The 20,438-nt window shown below is 47.3% G+C and overlaps 1 protein-coding gene across 3 annotated transcripts in view; it reads left to right on the top strand.

Annotated features, from left to right (window-relative positions):
- LPP (LIM domain containing preferred translocation partner in lipoma) overlaps positions 1–20,438 on the top strand; it is a 662,184-nt gene that overhangs the window by 45,928 nt on the left and 595,818 nt on the right. For all 3 annotated transcript variants that reach the window (XM_029939645.1, XM_029939646.1, XM_029939644.1), the window contains exon 2: positions 19,814–19,936. The gene's annotated coding sequence lies outside the window, so the exon portion shown is untranslated. The remainder of the gene's footprint in view (positions 1–19,813; positions 19,937–20,438) is intronic.

Genomic DNA, 20,438 nt, shown 5'->3' with positions numbered 1-20,438 from the left:
TGCTGCATGAATCCTGTCTCCATGTCACACAAGAGGGTCTTGTTCAGGCAGCCGGGGTCCTGCCTACGCTGTAGAGGAAAGCTGAGGTCTAAGCATCTTGAAGGAGAGAGGGATCCTTCGATTGCCCTCCACATTAATGCTCATACATTTCGAACTTCTTAAAAATCTTAATTGCACTCTGCTGCTGAGGGGCAACTGTGTAGTGACACAGGCTCAGGACCCAAGGGCCTGCACTTGGCTACAGGCTCAGCTACTTACTATATTATGGACCCTCAGCTTTCTTATTGGTAAAATGGGTGTCATGATCATATTTGACATTAAGCATTCAAAAAGATAGGGCACGGGAGGGGCGTCTGGGTGGCTCAGCATCAGGCTTCAGCACAGGTCATGATCTCGAGGTTTGTGGGTTCGAGCCCCACATTGGGCTCTGTGCTGCCAGCTCACAGCCCTGAGTCTGCTTCGGATTCTGTTTCTCCCCCTCTCTCTGCCCCTCCTCTGCTTGTGCTCTGTCTCTCTCTGTCTCTCAAACATAAATAAATGTTAAAATTTTTTTTTAAATTTTAAATCTTTTCATGAGGCACATGAAAAGATTTATTGGCTACAAAGAAATACAGTAGTATTTCTACTTATGATGAGGATGTTTATGCACTGGACATAGGTGGGTCCCCTGTGGGGAAAGAATGGGGCAGTAAAGATTCTGTTGACCACACTCCAGTCACAGCCTACTCCCAGGCGATCTACTTCCCCATTGCATCGTAAAGAGATTTTGCACTCTGATTTGGAGGCACAGAACTAGGTGGGGAAACATGGCCAAATCTTGGGGTTGGGAGGAATTGGGGGTCCATTCTTGACCGGAGCCAGAGGTTCATGTAGCAATGTAATGGGAGATGTGTCTGGAAAGATGGTTGGGAGCCCATCCTGGAGATCTCCGATGCTGGCCTGAGGGCAGGTGGATGTTGTTTTTTGTGAAATGCAGATTACTGGTTGGAATCAGCAGGGAATGCTGGGATTATATGGGGGTTAAGCTGGTAGCAGCTTCAGGAAGTGCAGGGAGCCTGGGGCCACAGAGAGGGAATGATGCATTTGGAGCATGGGATGGGATGATTCTCAAGTTGTGGGCACACTGAAGTTATTTTTTTGCAGTGGTTCACCTTTTTACTTGAAGTTATAATAAAAACAATAAGGTTTTATAGAGGTACACAGCTGAGAATATTGATAGTGTTTCATCCTCATTAAGTCCTTGGCTCTACATTAAGGACAAGTAGAGAGGGGGATTGTGTCATCCCCATTTTACAGATCAGGAAATTGAGGCTCAGAACCAGATAGGATTTTTCAAGCCACTTCGCTGGTCAGTATGGAAGCCAGAAGCTGGGATGCCAAGCCTAACACTTCCTCCTGTGCCAATGACCTGGGTCAGCGTTTTCCCCAAGCTTGTTTTCTCTCTCCTTGACTGTCTTGGCTGACTTTCTTGGAGGCCTCGAGTGGCCGTGGGTTTCAGAGTTTCCCGAGATAAGCTGTAAGATTTTTCAAAGATGAGCTGGGGGGAATTTGGGACCCAAGTGTTTTCCTCCCTCAGGTTCCTTATTGCTGTCATATTGTTTGTTCAGTTTGAAAATGGCCATGAGGGCATTGAGCCCTGGTCGCTTCTGGAGCATCTCTGTTCTGGACACAGTGCTTCCTCTTTTCCATCTGTGAACGCAGATACATTTACAGGTGGGGCGATCACAACACAGTATTTATTGTAACATTCTAGCAAGCAACTTATGCACGTTAGTTAGTTCTGATAAAAGCCTTATTAGGTAGACAATGATATGGTTCCCATTTTACAGATGAGAAAACCGAGGCTTAGTGAGAGAGGAATAACTTGCTTGCTGAGAACACAGGACTTAGATAGATTTTAATACAAGCTTTCTTTCTTTTAGATGTTTTTTATTAATGTTTATTTACTAATATTAAAAATTTTTTAAAGTTTTTATTTATTTTTGAGAGAGAGAGAGAGAGAGACAACGTCAGCAGGAGAGGGTCAGAAATAGAGGGAGACACAGAATTCGAAGCAGGCTTCAGGCTCTGAGCTGTCAGCACAGAGCCCGACATGGGGCTTGAACCCACGGACTGTGAGACTACGACCTGATCTGAAGTCAGTCTCTTAACTGACTGAGCCACCCAGGCGCCCCTAAGTGTATTTATTTATTTGATAGAGACAGAGGCAGAGTGAGTGCGGAAGGGGCAGAGAGATGGAGGGAGGGAGAGAGAATCCCAAGGAAGCTCCTCCCTGTCAGCACAGAGCCAGACATGGGGCTTGAACTCATGAAACTGTGCTATCAGGACCTGAGCTGAAACCAAGAGTCGGACGCCTAACCAACTGAGCCACCCAGGCACCCCTAAAGAGACCATTTTTAAAAACCTGATCGATGCTGTCATCAGAGCTTTGCTTCTCAAAAAACCAGTCAGCATTCAGAAATAGAATCCAACCTGATCACCTTAGGCTATGATAATTATTTGGCTTCGGTTTACCTTGCTGAGTTAACCTCTTTTTGTCTCCACCCATCTGCCCATGTCTCCCGGTAGCGGCCTACACAATGCTGGTCACTGGCCATAGCTCTTCATTGCTTGACCTCCAATCCTTCCTTTTGCCTGGAATGTCCTTTGTCACTGCCCCTGTCTCACCCTCTTTTAACACCTAGCCTGGACGTCTGCGCCTCCCATTGAGGACACCCTACTGAAGTATGAACTTACGGAGTAGGCCCCCCCTTGTCCCACACTGTCTCTCAAAGCCCTTTGCTGCAACCAGCCCTGGGTATTCAGGCACACACTCATAATAGACATGCACACACTTCTGTAATTTATTTAGTGCCTTTCTCCAACGTGCAGCACGAGGAAGGAGATGATAAAGTGCAAACCGGGAAATAGAATGGATTTCTGGGGAAGATCTGGCCCTCTCCATAAATGACACTGATGACTTGGATCGTTGCAGAAACTGAGGAGAATCCTGATGACTAGCCTGTCGGGAGAGGCCTGAAGGAAGCCGGACCAGTGACTGTATTCTCCAAGCTTCCTGGGTCCCCGGGCGATCTGCCGCAGGAGCGCAGGTCCGCAGGCGCCCCTCCCTGTTGCCTGGGATGCGTGCATTGCAGGTTGCGCCTCGGGAGGTGTGTTTGGATGTTTAATGGTTTGCTGATTTCTATCTTGTTGGTATCCGCAGCTTGAAACATCCTGTGTCCTTGATTAATTCATGCTGGGGAGCTTCCTTGGTGCTCTCTGGTAAATAGCTCATTCCTGTACATTTATTTCCCCATGGGCTTATTGCAGAGAGAATAGAGCCTGTGTTTCTAACCACTTCTCCAAGGAGAACATCATGGGTCGTGTTTCCGGAACTGAGACCCTCAGGGGGTCTTCCACACATCCCTCTCTGTTACCTCTTTTTGGGGCGGCGTTCGCTTGTAGCTAAGAAAGCAGCGTTGTCTTGAAAGTCCCTTAGACGTAGACACATGCGACTTGGCGGCTGCCAGTCTGACAGTAGATGCTAAGATTCAGCCACCAGTGAGAAGCCTACAGACAGAAACCTGTAGAACATCCTATCATTTCCCTTTCATTCCTGGCGCCTCAATGTTTCTTTGTCTTGAGGATGACCTCACTGCTTTTTTGTATTTGTAATGGAATGCATAGTCATTTACAAGTAATCACACAATAATCCCTTACACTTTTGGAACGCCTTCCCGTTTTCCCGAGGGTTTTAACTCTCATTATCTCATTTGATCCTCCTAACCGCTCTGGGAGGAGGCAGAAGGGCTAGTTTAATCTCTAATTTTCAGGTGTAGAAACTGAGGCTTAGACATGTTAAAGTTGGCCAGAGGTCATACACTTTGTCCGTAGCAGAGTTGGAACTGTTAGTTGTCCAACTTCTAAACCCGTGTTCCTTTTATTACGTACTGTTGGTGTGACCTTGGGAATATACTTGACCGCTCCGAGCCTCAGTTTTCCTGTCATGAAGTCAGGTAGAATGCTCCCAGTGGAGTGTCCAGTAGGGATTGAATGAGACCGCCTGGGAAGGCACTTATCAGCTGGTAAAGCACACTGCTAGCGTGAGGTACCATTGCTGCATGCGCCCTGACTCCAAGCTGCACCCTCAGAACTGCGGCACAGAAGAACATTTTCCCCTCATTTGGCAAAGACAGTGAAATCCAGGGTGGTGCAGGGGTTGTTAGGAATCACAAGCTCCCCCAGTCCTGTGATCAGCAAGCTGGTGCTGCCGTCCTTGCCTGTAGGCTGCTTGGTTATTATTCTGAGAGCTTTGAGTTGGCAAGGCCCTCTTTCCCTGCAGAGCTCACTCTTAATGTTCCTTGGAACAGCCTTGTATCCTGGAGACAGTTCTAGGTCTGGCAGGACAGGAGAGCAGGAATGGGGAGCTGGGAGTGGGATCTGCATCCCTGAGCTCCATCCACAAAGGTGGGGATGAGGCATGGGTGATGCGGTAGAGGTGACCGAAGAAATGGCCTAGAAGGTGTCTTTCCCCTCGTTTCTCAAGGACTGGGATTTCATAGGGCACATGTCTTGTGAGTCCACAAGGCCAGTGGTCCATGTGCACAATGGGTTGCTTAGCAGTAGCACTTCCTGGAAAAAGCTGAAAAGGATGGATTTCAGGGTGGCAACAGATGTGTTGGGAGCTAGCAGGGTGATATGGTCAGAAAAAGAGTGACTGAGGATTGAGATCTTGGATAGCTTCGTTTCTATATCCAGATTCACCTATAAAAATTCCAAGCCCGTAGAATAGACCATAGGTTGTTGGTGTGGTTCAAAGAGACAGAATGAGAAATAGGACAGCCAGGAGTTAGGTTTTGTTTCCATATAAGGAAGAACTTTCTGTTGGAAGGATGGAATTTGCAGCTGTAAGAGATAATAGTCACCACCTCACTGGATACCATGGGGGGGATTTATAATCAGGCAGGGCATTGGGTCTAGTGGTCTTCTCTCCTCTCAAGATCCCAGAGCAGGTGGTTCTCAGTGGTCAAGAGGAAGACAGGCACTCATACATTAAGGAATGAAGGGTCCCTTTGTGGATATGGAAACTGACCTACAAGTGCTATTTTGCACAATGGAGGGTAGACATAGACTCTTCTTGGTTTTCATACCTGTCTCTGTAGTTTGCTTACTCCCTGGTTCCCAGGCCATCTGTGGGCAGCTATTTCCCATGGAATGTCTTTTCCCTCTGCTGGTATGTTCCTGTTGGAATATTGGAAGGGACTCTGAACCCCAGACAGGATGACTGTCTTTCTACAGAAGCACAAGTCCCATGGCTCCTTGTCTAGTCTTCTCAGTTACAAACGAGGATCTTCCCTCTACCCTCTTCACACTGCCTCTGGGACCTCTGGGGAGCACTGCAGTGGCTGGAATTCTGTGCCGAGTTCTGGTTCTGACATGTGCTGGAAGCTTCTCTGATCCTGTTTCCCTTCCTCATCTAATAATCACTTATGTTTGTGTTCATTTATTAAATGCACAATAAATAAGAAAAGCTTGCTGCTTTTCAGGTATTTATGGCTTGCCTGCAAACATATAAAACAAGTAATCCGAATAAGTGTGTCATGACTATTTGGACAGCCCAAGTAGAAGCTGATTTTGGAGCATATAGTTTGGAGCATATGATACTTACCCATTTTGTAGATGAAAGGATATAAGCCACAAGAGAACTGATTTTTCCAAAATCTCAGGGAGTGGCTGACCAGGGCTTAGGGCTTGGGTCCCTGGGCTCCCTGAGTAGCGCTGTGCATTGCTTGAAAATTGCCCGGGGATGAGAACTAGCAGCCTCCTGGTGCCAGGCCAGGAGGTGGCTGGAGATTCTGAGAATCTCATGTGGCATACAGACAGAGGACCCCTGTGAGAAATAGAACCACCAGGAAGCCGAGGTGCGGATCCCCTTCTCTGAGCGGACCCCTCCTCCCCTGCCCCGCCATTTTCCCTAGCACCCCATCTCTCTCTCCTTTCTCTTCTGCTCATTCAGTCTGGAGTCATTTTTAGACCAGAGTGGTTCCTGACCAACTTTACTGGTCCAATGTAGTTATCAAAACACTTCTCAGGACCTTCTGATCGGAAGTAATCGTATAAATTAAATTGGGCTTTCAGCCCTCCTTCCCCCTCAACAACATTCTTTTGAAAGTCTGGTTGTATTCTGGGTTTTCATTCCCAATGTCCGTCCTATGAATAACTTGCTCAAAACTAAGTTCCCAGGAGGATTCTTGGCCCAGGGGAGTCCAGGGGTTGGGGCCAAGAGTGGGGGTTATTTTAGGGCTCATTTGACATCAGATGCCCTGTGGATTATACTTGGTGACCCCTTTGGGTACATCTCCCCCAGATAACACCCTTCTTGCCTGAATGAATAGATTGACTCCATAAATGTCATTGCCTTCTCCATGTCCCATTCCGCAGGTGAACATAAAGCCTTTCAAACCAGTCACTTCCTTGTTTGGACTGGGGAGGCTTTTTCCTGTAACAGGCAGCCTGCGGAGCCGACTGCCCTCCTTTTGGGGTTAATCATCTACTCCGAGTAAGGAATTCTGTCATAAGTGGGGGCATGTTCTTCAAGTGCCAGAGGAGAGAAGGGTGAGTTTTCTGACCTCCTCTAGCCTGCTTCTCCATATATGGAAATGTTTACCCACCACACTGATCTATTGGAAGAGAAGGAGGTGACTCAGGGTTTAGGAGAAGCAGGATTTGAATTCTTGTTTCCAGAAACAAAGTCGCCCCCGTCCGCCCCTCCCCCCGCCGTCCCCTCCATTCCTTCGCCCCTTGTTCTGGAAGCTGAGGAGAGAAGGTCTCAGTGCTCTTCCCCTCGGGCCTTGGGGCAGCCTCCTTGCAGTGGGGCTCAGGGCGTGTGAGAGGGAGTGAGGGCCAGCGGAGGGCCAGCTGCCTGTGGGGCCCGACTCACGTGAGTACATCATTATTGACAGAGCGAACGGCATGTCTGTTCGCAGACCTGGGACTTGCAGGGTGACGGGACATGCTGCTGGGAGTGCTGGCCCCTTTAGTTTGGGGGTGTGGACAGCGCTGTCCCAGGGGAGCTCTGCTCTCAGTGGGATTTGGAGGCGGACTCGGCCTGAGGGAAAATTCTATTTGTGTGTGAAAAAAATGAGAGCTATTTCCTCCCACCTGAGGCCTAGCCAGAGCTGGGTAGGAAGGTGATCTGGGAGTGCTGTTGTCTGTCTGTCTGCAAGGGTTAGAGCAACAAGCCAGAAGGATGGTCGTGGACACTTGGGGAGTGACAGGTAGTCTTAGCTTGAAAAGCAGAGTTATGGTTGGCCTTTGGAGCATAAGATATTGCCCATATATGCAGCATTCACACGGCATCCACGGTCTGGAGTAAATACCCAGTGTGCAGGACGTTGTGTGGGTTGGAAGGAGTCTTAGAGATGATTCGGCCGGCCTGCCTCCTTTTGCAGCAGGACTGGGGGTGAGGAGGCAGGGGAGGCCCAGGGGGGCAAAGCTAACTAGCCCTGCAGGTACAGGGCTGAGTAGGTGGATTAGAACCCCCGTCTTCTGGCTCTCGATCATTCTTCCTTCCGCCACACCTCGGCTGCTCCTCCTGCATTGCAGAGGCGGAGAAGAACATGCCCATTTCGCAGATGAGCAAATAGGGACTCTGGATGCCAGAGTTGCCCCCCCTTACTGATCTGATGGGTGAGACTTTGCCCCAGGTCAGACCTCTTTCTATCATGTTACATGGGCTCAGATGCCTGAATTTGTTGTTTGTAAAATTTTTCCTTTTTTCCCCCCCTTTTCTGCTGTCCACTTACTCGGCTTTCGGTCATGTAAATGTTATTTGGATGTGGGCTGCTGCCTTCTGATCTGCTTGGCTGGCTAGATCTTTTTCTTTTTTGGTTTCCTGAAAGGGGTTGAGAGGGATCCAGAATGCAGAACCGGATAACAGAGACCCTTATTTCAGTTTCTCCCAGGGGGTGGAAATTACGCACGGGCCTCGAAGGAGACTGAGGAGGGCTTTCTCGCTCAGCTGTCAGAACTCTGCAGTGTAATTTCCATTGAAAGGTGAGCCTGACTCAGAATGGATGTTGACACACATACACACACACGCACACACACACACACACTCATAGGCATATGCTTAGACACACATAGGCATACACACGGTTACACATACACATAGACACTCACTCTGAGATATACACTCAGACACACACACACACACATACACACACTTCCTTGCCTTCTCTGATACAGCTTTAAAGAGAGACTTTGGAGGGCACTGCCCTTTCTTAACAGCCCGCCAGATGTTATATGGCCATGAGTGTAGTTCTTTGTAGTCAGTTTGGTTTCTGGTCAACCTGGGGGCACTTTTATTCAATTCAGGAGAGATGCTTGAGATGTGTGTCAGGAAGCACTTTCATGCCAGTGGCATTAGGTGGCGGGTCCTAATAGTGCAGGAAAGTGCTCTGAGACCCAGGATTGTCCTGTGTTAAAGGGGGGCCAGGCAGTTCCCTAGGCTACTCTGGATTGCCAGGAGGACCCCAGGACCCTGCACGCAGCCTGTCTCCTGCTCCATGATGGCGACTGGCCTGCCTATAGCCCTGCTCAGCGGGTGGGAGGAGGGTGCTGCAAGGGAAGGCTTGGGATACCCTCGCCCCAAACCCTGTGGTGGTGACAGATAGGGGCACTAAGAGGTTAGGGCTGGTGGTGCAGGTGTCCGTGCTGTTACTGTTCATAAGGAGAACTGACACGAATTGATTGTTCTCTGAATGCCAGGCACTGGGCTAAGCACTTGCCCTAAATCATTGAGTCCCTACTACTGCTACCTGTGAGTAGGTGCTATTTTTTTTAACTTTGTTTTTAATTTTGGTAAAGCACACATTTACTGTCTAACCACTTTAAGTGTGCAGCTCTGTGGTGTTAAGTGCAGTCACCTGTCCTGCCACCCGTCTCCGGAACTCCTTTCGTTCTGCAAAACTTAGCCTCTGGACCTATTAGACACTAACTTCCCATCCCCCTTCCCCTTGGCCCTGACAATCACCCTTCTGCCTTCCGTCTCCATCATTTTCTAGGCACCTCACATTAAGTGGAATCCTACAGTAGTGATTCTGTTATGACTGTCTTATTTCACTTAGCGTAACGTCTCCAAGGTTCATCCATGTTGTGGCAGGTGTCAGAATTACATACATACGCACCATAGTTTGTTAACCCACATAGGTACCGTTTTTTTACCTTTTTATAGAGGAAGCGCCTGAGGCTTTGAGGGGTCAAGTTGCCCAAAGTCACTCCATCAGCAGCGGAGCTGGGATCTGAACCTAGGTCATGTGATTTCAGAGTGCATGTGATCAGGAGTAAGGGGATATTTTATTTTAGTTGGCAAGAGTATGACAAACTAGGATTATTCTTAAGTGGATAGTGATACCTCCTTGCTGTGACATTTTGGTAACCAAGTGTTCCACAGGATTGTACATGGGTATTTCCCTCCATTTTCTATTGGTCTCTGGGAAGCGTACAGGAGTGCTGATGCACAGGGGCACATGTACCCCAATGTTCATAGCAGCACTTTCAACAATAGCCAAATCATGGAAAGAGCCTAAATGTCCATCAACTGATGCATGGATCAAGAAGATGTAGTTTATCTACACAATAGAATACTACATGGCAATGAGAAAGAATGAAATCTGGCGATTTGTAGCAATGTGGATGGAACTCAGGGGTGTTATGCTAAGCAAAGTAAGTCAGGCAGAGGACAGACACCATATGTTTTCACTTATAAGTAGAACAGGAGAAACTTAACAGAGAACCATGGGGGAGGGGAAGAGGAAAAATAGTTGAGGAGAGGGAGGGAGGCAAACCATGAGAGACTCTTGAATACTGAGAACAAATGAGGACTGATGGGGTGGGGAGAAGGGGGAGGAGGGTGGTGGGCATGGAGGTGGGTACTTGTGGGGAAGAGCACTGGGTGTTATATGGAAACCAATTTGACAATAAACTATAAAAAAAAAAAAAACCAAATGGGAAGTCCACCTCTGGCAAATGGCATGAGACATATGACTCTTATTTTTTTTTTTTAATTTTTTAAATGTTTGTTTGTTTTTGAGAGAGTGAGAGACAGAGTGTGAGTGGGGGAGGAGCAGAGAGAGAACAGGAGATGCTGAATCTGAAGCAGGCTTCAGGCTCTGAGCTGTCAGCACAGAGCCCGATATGGGGTTTGGACCCACAAACTGTGAGATCATGACCTGAGCCGAAGTCCAACGCTTAACCGACTGAGCCACCCAGGCGCCCCAAGACTCTTCCTTTTTGTAATCCTTGTCCCTTTCCTTCACCTTACGTTTCCATCTGCAGTTTTCTCACCATAAAAATATCACAAACTATATGCGTCTTTGTTAGGTGCTTCAGATCAGGTCCTTTATGGAATAAGGCAGAATACATAAATCAGTGTCATGCCATTAGGTATTTTTGTTATTACGATGTCTAAGGAACAGTTAGTCTGCAGAGCAGTGGACAGAGACTGTAGCTGTGATTTTTCTGAACATGGCTCTCTGTTGCTAACTCAGTGTTTCACTTGGGTAATAATGCTTCTTTCTGACCTCAGTTTTCACACCTGTAAGATGGGACCCCCGTAAACAACAGGGAGCATTCCATCTGTGCTGAGCCCACACGAGGTGTTTGCTCTGCATGACTGATCTCTTTCTACTCTCCCAGCACTCGCATAGGCATGTGGTGGGAAAAGTGAGGTCTAGAGAAGTGGGAACACTTGCTTAAACTCCTACTGCTCCTGAGTAGCAAGCATTAGTGATCCTCAGCAGATTCTTGAGCCCAGGATGTTAGCCACAGTGCTGGGCGACTTGCCCTTAGCAACCTGTAAGGTTTCTTTCACTGGTGGTATGTGTTCATCTAATTTTATTAAATGCTTATTGGATTCCCACTTATGTGCTTCATACTGTTCTGGGCTCCAATCTAGCCCTGGGTTTAGAGTGAAGGAAAAGACACGGGGAACAATGATTCCTTCGAGCTTATGTTCTAGTTCAGGGTGTGTGGAGGAGGCAGATAATAAATGAACTTGTAAACAGGAGGGAATGATAAGTAACACTTAGGAGGACTCACACAGGGCACTAAGATAGTGAGTGAATGGAGGAAGAGATCTGGGGATGACATTTAGGCTGAGATCTGAATGACAAGGAGCCAGCCACGTAAAAGTTGGGAGGAGGGGAGAGCCATGTAGAGGGCCATGGAGCGGGAACAAGTGTGTGCTTCAGGAATAGAAGGAGCCCAGGATGCTAGGAGATAGTTAGCGGTCGAGGAAGAAGCATGCCAGGAGGGCAGGGAAAGGGCTGTTGCGTGTAAGTAAGCTACAGAAGGGCTCGTCCCGAGTCTAGGGGTGATGGGAAGCACCTGAGTGTTTGGTAAACATCATTCTGCCTGCTGTCACGGGAGTGGGACAAGGGTAGAAGCAAGAAGGTTGGGAGGACACTCTTGCCGTCAGGAGTTGAGAGGTGGTGGTAACTTTGATTAGGGTGGTGGAAGTGGGGCCAGAAAGAAGCGACTTGGTTCATGACACGTTTTGGAGGGATTGTCTATGGGACCTCAAGTGCAGGTTCCTTCAGAGTAGTGTCAGGGTCAATGGGCCGGAATCTGGGAGACCCTGAAGGAGGTGAAAATGTGCAGGGGGCAGTGCATAGACTTGCAGGTGATTCAGACTACGGAGCCTGTGTGCTCCTTACTTTGGTTTCTAACCTTGAACTTCTGGCTAGGGAACAGAGGGCAGTGGCTTCCTGCCTCTGACTTCCTGGCTGAGAGCTGCTGGAAGGCCCCAAAATAAGCCCTGCAGAACATGCCGCTTCCTTTGCTCTCCCTGGGTATTTTTATAAAGCATTCTTTCCCACCAAGTATACGGAACAGTCAGAGTGATGTTGACTTTGTGGGCCGTATTTAACATATTGTTTTTCCTTGATGTGTCTGCTTTTGCAGAGATTCTTGTCTCCTGCAGATCCCCTGCAAGGAGCCTTCAACCAGCCCATAAGATGGGGATGGAAAGGCTCTGGGGGAGACCGGAAGAGCTGGGGCCTCAAGGCCCCACCTTGGCTCGAGGACCCTGGTCCAGTCACATCTCCCAGACGTCTTTCGTCTCCATTTGGTTCACGCTTGCTGGCCCTTGCCTCCCCCTCTGTAATTCCTTGACATGGAATTTCCTGTAAGTCCTCCATTCTTTGGTGGCACGGAGGACCCGGTCTCAGAGAAGTTAGATGATTTGGTTAGTGTGAGGTTGTGTCTGAGTCAGGCTGGGAATCTAAGATTCCTGACCGAGCCTGTGCTCTGGCCACAAGGCCACAGTGACTCCACATGGGACTTATGGCCCTGGGTGTCTCATGGCAGTCCTATACTGCACTGGGCATGAGCATGGACGTGCTTGGAGAGCATATTCTAAATCACCTGAAATTCACTTTTGGGCTTCTTCACACACTCCTCTTCAAATAGTTTGTAGTCTGTATTACCATTTTTTTAAAAAAAATTCTAACATCTCTTAAAAGTAGTGTTTTGTTTTTGCTCATTTGAATTTCTTTTAAAATCTCTTTCATATTACCCATTCATTTAGTCAACAAACATTTATTGAGTTCTTACTGTATGCCAGGCATTGTGCTAGGTGCTGGGGACTGATTCAAAGATAATTTGGAGGCGTATGGAAGGGGAGTGGATAATTACAGCGCAGTGAGAGGAGTGCTATAATAGAGGGATATGTAAAGAGCTAGAAATAGCACTATGAATAACATCTCTGAACAAATTGCCTTCTTTTTTCCTTTTGGATTATTCCCTTATGTATATTGCCCAAAGTGGGATTACTGGGTCATTTAAAAGATGAAAACAATTTGGCACAAAAGGATGTAATGACTTGCCTGGGGGAATACAGATCAATTTTCAACAGTGGGGGAGGGGGGGAATTGTTGACAGCTCCCGATTTAGATACTTTACCGGGAGGATTGTGCCGTTTTTATACCACCTCTGTCATCATGGTGGCTTTCAGGGGGAGTACCTATTCTAAACACGTCAGGCTGCATGTAGAAACACATATCCTTCTATTTAATCTCACACATTAGTTGTTAATTCTCCCAAGAACCCAGTCTACGAGTAGGATGGTTTCCATTTTACAAATTAACTTCTCTCAAAGGAAGGGACTTGCTCAGGGTTCCATTGTTAATTCTTGCAGAATCCCAAGAGTCAAGTGTAGGTTGTTTGATTCCATGAACCCTGTCCTGCTCTCCTCACTCTGTTCACCAAGTGGGGTGCTTGTACCCCAGCTAGGGCCTAGGAGGCGTTTAATGAGGGGCCAGTGTTCCTCTGTATATTGATCAGAAGGGACCTGAAGGCCCGTTACTCTTGACCCCCGCCCAGATCCTGGAAGGTGAATGCGTGGTGGTCTTAGCACTGAAGCACAGGACCCCAAGTAGAGCCGGAACCATCACTGTTCTGCCGGGAAACATTCATTATTTTCCTAGTATATTCAGCTGAATGTCCCTGACTGGTAATTTCTTTATTTTGCCACTTAGGAGTACGAACTCCTTCCCCTGGTACCTAGCTCATCCTTGTCAGATGGCAACGCCTTTGCATGGTGAGGCTTTGGCTCACTCATCCCTAAGACAGCCATGTTCCCTGCCATTTTCCAGACATACCCTGTTTTTTCTCACCTTCATGCTTTAGCTTGTGCTGTTCCCTTAGCCCGAGGCCCCCTTACCCCCCCCCCCCCACCTTAATCCAGAGACCTCCTGTTCATCTTACACACTTCTGCACGGATGGCCACCTTCTGACTGAGGTGACTTGTGATCACCATCTCCTCTCCACCATTCACACTGCCCCGCACTAGGAAGGATCTCTCTGTTCTCTCCTCTGCTAGCTCACATCACAACGAGCCCATGGGGCAACAGAGTATACCGCTCTGTGGTGATTCTGAGCATTCAGATTGTGGCTGTGACCTCCACCAGGTCAATTAACCTGCTTGCGCTTGAGTTTCCATATCTGTCAAATGGATAAAGAATCACATCGAGTCCCAGGGCTGTTTGTGAGGGTTCGTGTTTGCCACCTGTGCTGCTTCTGTGGTACTCACCATCTCCTGCTCTGTTTACGCCGTGTCTCTCCTAGACTGGGAGCTCCTTTTAGGGCAGGAAGGGAAAACATCTTGCCTACGCCATTAAAAATGGGACCTGCCTCGAAGGATCCTTTGAGGGAAAGATTCCGTATGACCTAACTGGTGACGTCACTGCAGGCTCATTACTAGGTACCAGGCCTGGAAGGAAGAGTTTTGTGATAGGGAGCTTTGGGCACACACAGTGTGTGTGGATAGGCCTCTAGCTTCTGCTTAGTAACAGGGAAGAGGCTGGAGCCTGCGTTGGGCCTGTGTTCTGATTCATCAGGTGGGGTAGTGCTGGCATTTCGCTGAAGGCAGAGCGGAAATCCTGCTTGGAACATGAGATTTGGTTTTTGTTTTCTGGGTCTTTCATGGTTGGGAGTTCCAGACTAGAAGAAAAGGTACACAGAGTGGTGGGTCTGGGGGCACCTCTGAGAACCACCCATGTCTCTGATGTCTCTGTGGGTGGGGCCATGGAGAAGGGGTCCATTTAGAGGAGGAAGCTGTCCTTCAGACCCTCCCTGTGCTTGGAGGCCGAATGGAAGGGCATTCAGTTCGTAAAGGGGTAGCTCTGCTCTTTAACTTTCTCCTATGTCATTTCCCAGAATTCAGTACCCATGAGTGTCAAGATCCACTTTAGCCTGGCACACAAGGTCCTCCATGTCGTGGCCGCAACATTCCTTTCCAGCCTCGTCTCCCACCGCATCCCTCTGTGTGCTCTGCCACTGGCCTCAGCAGATTAGTCACTTTTCCCAAGGAACAGCCTGAACCCCTCCTTAAGGTGCTTAGCACATCGTGTTCCCTGGGCCTATTTTCTTCCCCCTCATTCATGGAAATCCTCTTGGGTGTTCAGGCTCGGTTCAGAAGCCATCATCCGCAGAGCTCTTCAGACCCTCGAAACAACACTGTGTGCACCTGTGCTCTGCACACTTTTCATTGTATCCGAGCGTGTCCCCGGTGAGCCTGTGAACTCTTGGAGAGCGCCAGGCAGGCCTGACTCAGCACCTGCCACTCTCGGGGCCTACACGGTGCCTCACGAAGGACAGGAGGTGCCAACAAGTGTCTGTTTTGAGCACCTGCGAATGCAGGGCACATGACACCGTGTCAGCTAACAGTTGCGCCACAGGGGTGTTCAGAAGCTCATACTTGGGTTACCCGCGGTTTGTTTGATCACGCGCCCAGCCATTGGAATTCTCTTTGTGAATTGGCCTGCTGTCCGCTCACTGCTCCCCTTTCTCAGGCCTGCTTCCCACATACCCAGCGATGTCTGGTTCGTGCCAGGGCTCAGAGCTTTTTACTTCACTTAAGGGCACAGGAAGGATTCTGCTTCTAATGTGAACATATTTGATTCTGGAAGTTCAGGCTTTGTTTTATATCCCCGAGTTCCTTAAAATGTAAAAATACAGGAGGGATATTTTTAAAGGATATTTCTGCCTCTAGCGGAATAGCTGTCCATAGTACAGTTGTATCTGCAAAGTAGGAAGACTTAGGGTTGTGGGGCTTGATTTGGAAGGCTTGGGGTTCAAGTCTTGGCTTTACCATTATCAGCCCCAGAACCTGGGGCCATTGCCTGACCCCTCTGACCCTCAGTTTCCTCAGTGGGCGATTGGGAAATTGTTCTTACAGGCTGGTGGAAAGTTTACATGAGGTTTTGGACATAAATTGGGATTTTTATTACTTTTCGATTCATATATTGGATTTGAAGGGCTTTTTTGGAAATTAGAATTTTTCTTATTTGATTATAGTCAACATACAATGTTCCATTAGACTCAGGTGTGCATCACAGTGATTCAACATCTTTATGTGTTATACTATGGGCACTGTAAGTGTAGCTACCATCAGTCCCCATACGTCGCTATTACAGTGTCATTAACTATATCCCCTATGCTCCGCCTTTTATTCTGTGACTTATCCATTCCATTATGAAGGCTTTTTTTTCTCCACTCTTTTTTACCCCTTGTTGCCCATCACCCCGCCCCCTTCCTGCTGACAACTATCAGTTTGTTCTCTGTATTGTTTTTATTGGAAGGATATTTGTTTATTAAATGTTTATTTGTTTTGAGAGAGAGGAGAGAATGCATGTGTCCACAGTGAGCAGGGGAAGGGCAGAGAGAAGGGGAGAGAGAATCCTAAGCAAGCTTCACACTCAGCCTGATGCAGGGCTCCGTCTCATGTCTGTGAGTTCATGACCTGAGCCAAAATCAAGAGTCAGGCACTTCACCAACTGAGCCACCCCTACCGGAGGTGGTGAAGGAAATTGCTTGGGGATGTAAATTGCCCCACATACTTGTCTTATTTTATTTTTTGAATGACAAATGAACTTACATAGAGCATCTCACACACTTAGGGAACATACATAGCTTATAAGGCACCATTATAGTCCAAATAAATTAGAACCACGGAGTCTTAAGCTTTGAGAAATTACAGCAACCTTAGAAGACAAGGGGCATCCTGCGTGTGGGCTCTGGGCCGTGCCTGCTGGAATTGGAATTCCAGGGCATGATTAGATAGATCCCGATGGGAGGTGGTATTAGCCCTGTTTTGCAGTCAGGGAAGCTTGAGTTCAGGGAGGTTAAAATTTTTTTTTTCAACAGTTATTGATTTTTGAGAGACAGAGAGAGACAGATCATGAACAGGGGAGGGGCAGAGAGAGAGGGACACACAGAATCTGAAGCAGGCTCCAGGCTCTGAACTGTCAGCACAGAGCCTGATGCAGGGCTTGAACCCACGAACTGCGAGATCATGACCTGAGCTGAAGTCGTACACTCAACTGACTGAGCCACCCAGGCACCTCAGAGTTCAGGGAGGTTAAATAATTGACACAAATCCTGTATCAAAGCATTCAGTTTCCTCTTTACTCATGGTGGCTTCTAGAAACCCTTTCCCTTTGCAGACCTGCATTTGCTTGGTGGATCCTTTACCCTCTCATGGCAGGAACAGCCGCTCATCCCAGGCCAGGGACAGCAGTGCAGATTGGCCGTGTCGATGTCCCATAACTTGATTAATTAATCTGGAGAAGTGTCCTTCCTTTTCCTGCCAAGAGTCTGATCATTTTCAGCTCCTTTGACTACTCATTCATCAGCCTTTCCCTGTTCTCACTTTTGGAGAGGGGATTTGCTGTTGCCCATCTCTGGTTTTGAGGTCAGGGGTGTTTTGAAGGGGATTTCATCTTTCCTTTAAAAAAAAAAAATCAACAGGTGGAAAGTACAACTCATTGAGTGTTTCCCATCATGTCCTCCACATACGGGGTGGTGAGAAGAGGCGGCGCAGGGAATCAGGAATCATGGCTGTCATCCTGAGTCTGCCACTAACCAGGCAGGGGACTTTGAGCCAAACCCTCCTTTCCCTGTCAGACCTCCAGCATCTTCACCTGTAGAGCGCTGAGGGCATTACGGGATGACTCCGAAGATTTTAAAATTCTGCATGTTTTGTGGTGTCAAAACCATCAGTTTCTGCTGAGCTGCATGATCCTGCAGCTGTTTCTCTGATACTTTTCAATCTTTAGATTTAATCTATTCAACAATGTATAATTTTTTAAAGGGAAGCTTTTATAGACATTTCTGAAATATCGGGGGGGGGCGATAAATGGATGTTAAAAAATAGAAAACAACCAATTAAATAGTATATAGCATGTAATTCTCCTTGGAAACTTACCACGAAATTGAGGAGCACTTTAACAACTGGTAATTTAAATTGCATTTGAACTCTGCTAATGGTTTGTTTGCATGGGAACTTCAATCATTTCACAGTGGTTCTTTAGCAGAGCTGCTTGTTCTCTTTATGGAAAAGAAGAAAAAAAATTATTGAAAGAGAAGTCGACGATGGAAAAGGAGACCACTGTCATTTGTGTGGGGAGGGAAGCTGTCAAGAGTGGGGGAGATGGCCCCGAGGCCAAGGCGGAGAGCCTCACCTTTCAGTTTGGAGATCTGGGAAGTCTGGTGCCCTTCGCTGCTGTTGTAGAAACCGTTCTGATTTATATCTCCCACTGTAAGGAGAAGCTTCCGTTTCCTGGGGCGTGGGTGGGGATGGGGGGTGATGTCTGCCTCGTGTTTTCTATGTGACTGCACTGGCCACGGTGCGGTGCAGCTTTTGCCTCTGCGTGCTCCATTCCTCCGCGAGTCTGAAATGATGCCTTTCTTATTTCAGTGGAATGGCATTGAGAATTCTAATGTCTTTGAAGACCACTCGGTCTCAGGAAACTCCATGCTTTACTGGGCTTATTTTGATTATGTGCCGTTTTCCTGACTTAATTTCTTTCTGCCGTTGGACTATACTGAGAGCTTCTAGCGGCAGGTGTTCTAGCAAGTTTCTAGGACACGGATGTGGAAGTCCTGGTTTTGCCCCAAAGCTGATTGTGTGACCAAGGGCAAGTCCCTCTGCCCAGTGAGTTGAGTTTTGGCATCCTCCTCTTAAAATGGCTTAAATTGGGTCCATGGAGCAAGCTCTGGACTGGAGTCCTGGACTGTCTGTCACTAACTGTGGTTCCTAGAGGGGCCACCTCCCGACTCTGCCCCCAGCTGCTCCCACTGTCATTGGAACAGTTGATGTGGGTCATTTTTAAGGTTCCTCCTAACTTGAATGTTTGAGGACCGAAGGAGATAATATACACAAATCAATTTCATAGATGGTTAAATAATGTGTAAAATGTCAACAATGAAAATGCAAGTAGTGGCTATTCTGGTATGTGGATTCCCCCTGCGTGTACAAAGCACATATTTTGTATACTTACTAGAATAGCGCTAGGTCTTCATGAAATAAAACCTGTAATGCTGACTTGCCTGGGAGTGTCGAGATTGTCCAGTGCTCTCCTGCTCACTGGCTCTCATGTTTCAGACAAGGGAATTCAGGTTCAGAGGGTTCACGGAGTCCCGAAGTCAGACATTTGTCTCCAAATTCGTATTTTTTTCTATTTTTATTTATTCAGATTTTGCTATTAATTTTTTTCTTGGCTACAGTGTGAATATCTGGGATTCCTGGGTGGTATAGTCAGTTAAGCATCCAACTCTTGGTTTCGGCTCACATCATGATCTCATGGGTTTGAGCCCAGCGTCAGGCTCCGTGCTGACACTGTGGAGCCTGCTTGGATTCTCTCTCCCTCCTTCTCTCTCTGCTCCTCTCTCTCTGCTCCTCTTTCTCTCTTTCTCTTCTCCCCCCCCCCCTCAAATAAATAAATAAACTTTTAGTAAAAAAGTGTGAATATCTAACAAATGATATTTTTTCTGAGATTAGGATGAAGCTGTTTTCAGGGTGCCTGGGTGCCTCAGTCAGTTAAGCTTCTGACTTGGGTTCAAGTCATGATCTGGCAGTTCATGGGTTTGAGCCCAATGTCGGACTGTGTGCTGACAGCTCGGAGCCTGTCGCCTGTCTTCAAATTCTGTGTCTCCCTCTCTCTCTTACCCTCCCCTGCTCATGCTGTCTCTGTCAAAAATAAATAAAACACATACAAAAATAAAAAAAAATAAAAGGATGAAGCTGTTTTCTCATGAGGGCTAGGGTGCCTACAATCTCTTTTCAGTGTTACTGAGATGAATGAGTCCAGCAGAAATGCCAGGAGCTGACTAAGGGGCCTAGCAGGTATAGAGGGAAGCTACCACATTTTTGGAGTTTCAAGTCTAGCACCATTCCTAGGATGGCTAGCCAGTGAATTCATAAAACTGGAATGTTCTAAAGCTGGTAAGATCCTAGAGATTTGTAAGCGACCTCAGTCTGCTTTTTCCACAGGTGAGGACATCGAGGCTCAGAAACAAAGCCGAAGACAGAACACAGTCACCTGCTTCTCATTTGAGGACTTTGTTCATTGTTCTACTGGGCACTCATAGGAGGGAAGCTCTTTTTCCTTAATTGGTGAGTCCTGCGGAGAAGGGAAGACATTCTTCTTTTATAATCAATGTTCATGTTTTAATGAGTTTATAAAATCCAGGGTTTCTTTTTAAAGCATGGGCATGGATAGCTGGGATGGAATAAGAAACAGAGAAGAACCAAACTGTTCTTTCTTTTTATCTTGAGTTGATTTCATTGGCAATGGGCAGAACAGAACAATGCTGATAAAATGTGTGACAAAGCAGAGGCAGGACTCAGCTCTTGGAAGGAGGCATGAGGAGAAATTGGAAGAAAATTTGGAGTAATGATGATTTCGGATTGCCAATAATTGTGTTGCTTCTTTCTTTCTCCTTTGGCATGGAGGAAAGCATTCTTGAAATGGAAAGACCAAAATGAAAATATCAATGGACAGTGTTACAGGCATTTGTGAGGAAAGAAAAGTCGTATTACTGAGTGATTTTTGTTTACCCTGTGCAAGCTGCTGCTTCTTCTGCGATCTCGTTTTATTTTCACAAAAACCCTTTGA

Source organism: Suricata suricatta, chromosome 5, assembly GCF_006229205.1.
Source record: "Suricata suricatta isolate VVHF042 chromosome 5, meerkat_22Aug2017_6uvM2_HiC, whole genome shotgun sequence".
NCBI lineage: Eukaryota > Metazoa > Chordata > Mammalia > Carnivora > Herpestidae > Suricata > Suricata suricatta.
This window is presented reverse-complemented; position numbering and strand designations above follow the sequence as displayed.